Consider the following 6,098-nt stretch of genomic DNA (forward strand, 5'->3'; position numbering starts at 1 on the left):
ATGGACCTTGAGGGTGTCATGCTGAGCGAAGTAAGCCAGGCAGAGAAGGACAGAAACCATATGTTTGCACTCATAGGTCTAGCAGGAAAACATGAGAGACCTAATGGAGAACCAGGGGGAGCGGAGGAGGGAGAGAGAGTTGGGGAGAGAGAGGGATACAAAACTTGAGAGACTATTGAATGCTGAAAATGAACTGAGAGTTGAAGGGGAAGTGGGAGGGGGGGAAAAGGGGTGGTGGTGATGGTGGAGGGCACTTGTGGGGAAGAGCACTGGGTGTTGTATGGAAAACAACTTGACAATAAAATATTGGAAAAAAAAAAAAAAAACAAAGAGCCAGCTCCTGGTTTCATTGATCTGTTCTTTTTTTTTCTTTTTCTTTTTTCAGTTTCTAGTTTGTTTATCTGCTCTAATCTTTATTATTACCTTCCTTCTACTAGTTTTGGGTTTTGATTTTTCTTCTTCTTCTTCTTCTTCTTCTTCTTCTTCTTCTTCTTCTTCTTCTTCTTCTTCCTCTTCAGCTCTTTTAGGAGTAAGATCAAGTTGTTTATTTGAGATTTTGAGATTTGTTTTTGGCTTCTTGAGGTATGTCTGAATTGCTATAAACTTCCCTCTTAGAACAGCTTTTGCTGCATCACAAGGTTTTGGACTGTTGTGTTATATGTTCATTTGTCTCCATGCATTTTAAAAATTTTCCTCTTTGATTTATTGGTTGACCTATTTATTGTTTAGTAGCATGTAATTTATCCTCCATGTATTGTGGTCTTTCCAAATTTTTTCTTGTGGTCAATTTTTAGTTTCATAGTGTTGTAATTAGAAAGTATGTATGGTATAACTTCAATTTTTCAAATTTGTTGAGACTGGTTTTGTGGCCTAACATGTTATATGTTCTGGAGAATGTTCCATGTACTCTTTGAAAAATGCTTATTTCACTATTTTAAGTTGGAATGTTCTGAATATATCTGTTATATCCACCTAGTCAAGTATTTCATTAAAAGCCACTGTTTTCTTAACAAAATAAATAAATAAATAAATAAATAAATAAATAAATAAAAAATAAAAGCACTAACCTCATCATGAGGTCCCCACCCTCATGACCTAGCCCTAATTATCTCCTGAAAGCCCCAACTCCAAATACAGTCACATGGGGGGGGTCAGACTTCAACATATGCATTTGGAGCGAGGGCGGGAGTCAGGAGGAGACACAAACATGAGGTTCATGACAACCATTTTTGTGTGTTTCCATCCTTCTCCCTGTACTCAGTCAACACCGGTGAAGTTTACAGTGCTTTGATCCTACCACTTGTCAGTGCCCTCCTTCCCCCTGTTGCCCTCATTTCCCTACTTATATTGCTTATATTCTCTAGTCTTACATTTAAAGCATCCCCTTAAATACACCGTCAACCACTAGGACCTCCCTTCACCACCCTGTGAAGTCAAGGCTATTATGATCTCCATTTTACAGGTAAGAACATTGAGGCACAAGGAAAAGGGTCTAGCCAAGATTCTAGTCCAGACTCCAGAAGCCGCACTACACCTTGTTTCATCAAAGTTTACTCCCCTGGTGTTTCACTGCAGGTGGTTTACTGGTATTTACCCGAGAGAGGTGATTTTACCAGCACTCCCTCATGTGTGGCCTGTGGACTGGGGCCCATTGTGAATTGTCTGTCACCGTCCAGAACAAGGTCAGCTCAGAAAGGGAGAGCCCGCGCTTGGAAACATCACTTATTTGACTAACTCTGCGTCTGCTGACTCCAGCCATAAAATCTGGTGCTTGCCTTTTGTGCCTCTTTTTAATCTCATTTTTCCAGTAGGTTATTTTAATTTTGTATTACAGAAGTAACCATCCAGGACAGATTTGGAAATTAAAAACAAACAAGCAAAAACAAAATATTCTTTTTTTCCCACTGATCATTTTGAAGCACCAGTTAAACAATTAAAAGCACAAGTTTATTTATTCCAGTGTGTTCTAGATTCCAATTTTATTAAAAAAGAAAATCTCTCCTATGCAATTATTGGTCATGAGCCAACTATTCAAATGAAATGGCACAGATAATGTTAATTAACATAGAAACTCAGTCCAAAGCCTTCTTCTATAAAAACGTATTAAATGTCTTCCCCAAGGTTCCCCCCAAACACCTCACACCCCCCTTCATGTCACCTGACTATGTAAATGATTCTCATGTAGCAATATTTTCAATTCTAGGAAAAAGAAAATTTTGACCTTTTTTGCCCATTCTGCTGAACACGGCATGCTTTTTTCTCATTATTGAAATTTCAAACTACTAATTAGAACAAATTAATAGAACATGGTCTCATAATTTCACTTAGACCAGAGCTTCTCTGAATTACCTGGAGGGCTTATTAAAACACAGATTGCTTCCTCCATCGGGGGTAGAGATTCTGATTCAGCAGGTCTGGGATAGGGCCTATGAATTTGCATTTCTAACAAGCTCCCAGGTGGCACTGAGGCTGTGGATATGTCGACCATGTTTTCAGGATGCACCAAAAACCCCAGATCACTTTGTGAACGCAGCCAAAATATTAATTCCTTCAATTATATTTGTATGGAAAATATTTTCAAATCCAATTTAACAATGTAAAGATGTTTTTAAAGATATTCAGACTAAAATCCAAGATACTTGAGAAATGTCAGCTCTTAAAGATGACTTACTCAAATGATAAACTTGACGTACTTCTCAGCACGTACATTTTACACACAGTAGGTGTTCCATTTCCATAAATGTTTGTAGAAAAGAAAGGAAACCAGGAGGGACAGAAAGAAAGGGGCTTGACTCAGTTCAACAAAATGATTATGAGAGGCGGCACTGTGACTTGGGACCGTGCATGCTTTAATCTGTTCTACATAATAACCATGTTTCAGTCAAACTAAACTGTACTTGGCCAGATATTATATGCCCTTAATTTGATCTCTCCCTCAATTCAAAAATATTGCCAAGGAATCTGCTTGATTGTTTAAAATATCACAAAACTGGGGGCACCTGGGTGGCTCAGTCAGGTAAGCATCTGACTCAGGTCATGGTCTGTCTCATGGGTTTGAGTTTGAGCCCCACATTGGGCTCTGCACTGAGAATGTGAAATCTGCTTGGGATTGTCTCATTCTCCTTTTTTCTTTGCCCCACTCCTTGCTCGCTCTCTCTCTCTCTCTCTCTCTCTCTCTTTCAAAATAAATAAATAAAACTTTAAAAATATATCACAAAACTCTCCAGGAAATGGGATTCTGAGCACTGTGATTCTTCACCCTCATCCCTTTCCCTGCAACCCCCCCAAGAGCATCCCTGCACACCTTCATGTCCTCCCCTTCGTCCAGTCTTGCATTCATAGGACATTGCTTTTAGACCCTACTGTTGCATTTAAAACAAAACTAAACTGGTACCAGAGACATTAGCTGTGCCAAAAGTCACACTGCTTTACCTTTGACTTACAAATAACTTATACAAACCCATTTAATTCTACAAATGCCCCTGGTGACAATGAAATTGAGGAAGAATTGGGTAAGAAATGTAATAGCAAACTGTTATCCTTTGGTCTTTCCATTTCTCGGCATCCCATTCATTCTGGCTGACAGTGAATATGTCTTATAAACTGATAAAGAGTTTCATTCATTCAGCCATTTTTCTATGAGCTCCCATAAAAATTAATGGAAACTCTTAAAAAGACAAAAAAAAAAGCTCAAGACACCAACTTTTATTTTAGTTTAGTTTAGTTTAGTTTAGTATAGTTTATGAGAGAGACAGAGACTGTGCAAGTAGAGGAGCGGCAGAGAGTCCCAAGCAGGCTCTGCGATGCCAGCATAGACCCCAATGTGGGGCTTGAACTCACAAAACCATGAGATCATGACCTGAGCCAAAACCAAGAGGCAGACCCTCAACTGACTGGGCCACCCAGGCACCCCAAGACATTAACTTGTTTTAAAGGGACTTTTGGTTGCTGGTTGCCTTATATATGGTGGTGACCCTGGATTAAAATGCCTGGAATATTGGGGAAGAAGTAATTGCACCTTCCAGTATCTCAAATTGTTTGGACCAGGTAGATCTGTCCACTTAGTCCAAGGAAAAATTTCTTTAAAAACAGCTTGCATTGTATAAACATGAGTGAATGGCACTTCCTTCAGAGTTGATTTGCTTTAGCACAAAATTACGGAAGCACAAAATAGAATATTCATGGTGTCTTTTGCACAGGTGTCACGCTTGAGTTTTAATCAAACATGTCATAGGATAGGGCTCCCAAGAGTTCAAACACAGATCCTTCAGCCCTATTCTAGAGTTTCTGCTCCCAAAGGTTTGGGATGAACCTGACCATATTCATTTCTGACATGGAGAATTTGAATTTTAGATAGTTTTTACATGTCACAAAATCGTATCCACATTTTTAACCATTTAAAAATATAAAAACCATTCTTTGCTCACCAGCCATACAATATTAGGCAACAAACCAATCTGGCCCATTTGTGGACCATAGTTTGCAGACTTTTGACTTAGAGCATTGATTTTCAGACTAGAATATCATCAAAATCACCTGGAGGAGTTGGAAATACTTCATCTAATAGGAGAATTGGCACAAATCCTGTGGGTATAAACTACACAAGCAACCAAGTCTTCCAAGTTAGTTGATGTAAAGTCCTTCTGAGAATCGGTTTCCGCTCAGAGGTAACCTGACACCGTTCCTAAGGAACTACCCAGAGCTGACAGTTTTACACCAATATGTGCACTGCCCCCAAATGGCAGTGTCAACCTGGAGTGTTGCTCTCATCCTTTACCTCAACTCAACTGCAGCAGCTCTTTGCTAGGAATTCTCTTGCCTTTCCAGCTACAAGCTTCTTAAAGAATACAATTAGAACAAACATGACTCCATGAAACGGGTTATGTTTTGCTTTGGTGAGCTTTGAGGCAGTGGGCTTGCAGTCTCTTATTTCCTGAGCCATCCTGATTTCTGCTCCGTGTCATTCAGGTGACAATATTTACTATTCTAGAATCTTTCAGTGGTGTTTTTGGCAGTTTCATTTCAGAAGTCACATAGATGACAAAACACTGGATACCAATTCCATCCTTATATGTACAGTTCAGCCTCTAACTCAGTTTCTAGAAGTAGACATTGTCTTGTCAACCTCCCAGTAGATGTGGTGAAGTCTTCTGGATTAGTCCAATTCATCAGTTCATTGTTAGGGTATATTCAACCCAGCAAGCTGGTATCCTTCTTGTCTTTACTACTTGGTAATATGAAAATACTTCTTAGGTAAATGTTTAATCTTAGGCTATTTCAGATTTATCACTAGTTGAAGACCTCTGTTACAATCCAACTAAATAAACATGTACCTTATGTTAATACAGGTTCAGCTTCATAGACTGTCACCTATCAGCCTTCTTAGCTGTATTGCCATCATTCTTCCTGACATCTATGAATTACAACTCAGCCAAGGGTGCTAACAATAAATCCAAGAGGTTATTTTTCCATACTTTATTGCCTATAAATTTTACCAAAAAAATTAAGGCTTGGAGAATATAACTAATTTGCACAATGGAAACATAGTTACAAGAATTACAACCCAGGTCTGCTTATTTGATGAAAGTGAAGACCCAGATTCATTATTCAGCCAGAGCCCTTCCCCTCCCTGCACAGGTGGGGGTGTGACTATATTATAGTCCTGGAAAGAGAGGGGGGAAACTATATGTATACATATACATATATATATAGTTATATATATATAAATAATTATATTTAATTATAAATAGTGTGAATCAAGTATAAGAAAAGAAAAAATTGAAAAGTGTTAAATAATAATCATGTGTATTACAAGGAATATAGGAAAAGGAAAGATCATATTCTATATGAGAACGATGCAGATATGTTCCCTAAAAGGAGAAAGAACTAAGAGTAAGAAATTAGTCATCTATTGGTCACATTTATACAATAACCTTTAGATTTTTAACATTCAACCCTATTTTTTGTTTTCATTGCAAGACTGTGTGTGTTTCAGAGTATGTACTTGACACATGTTTGTTGAATTCAATTTAAATGACTTCAGTTTGGCAAGATTATTTCTTTTTCATAGTGCTCTGAAGGAAAAATCATTAAATGGA

The sequence above is a fragment of the Suricata suricatta genome, chromosome 6, assembly GCF_006229205.1.
Source record: "Suricata suricatta isolate VVHF042 chromosome 6, meerkat_22Aug2017_6uvM2_HiC, whole genome shotgun sequence".
NCBI classification, from domain to species: Eukaryota; Metazoa; Chordata; class Mammalia; order Carnivora; family Herpestidae; genus Suricata; species Suricata suricatta.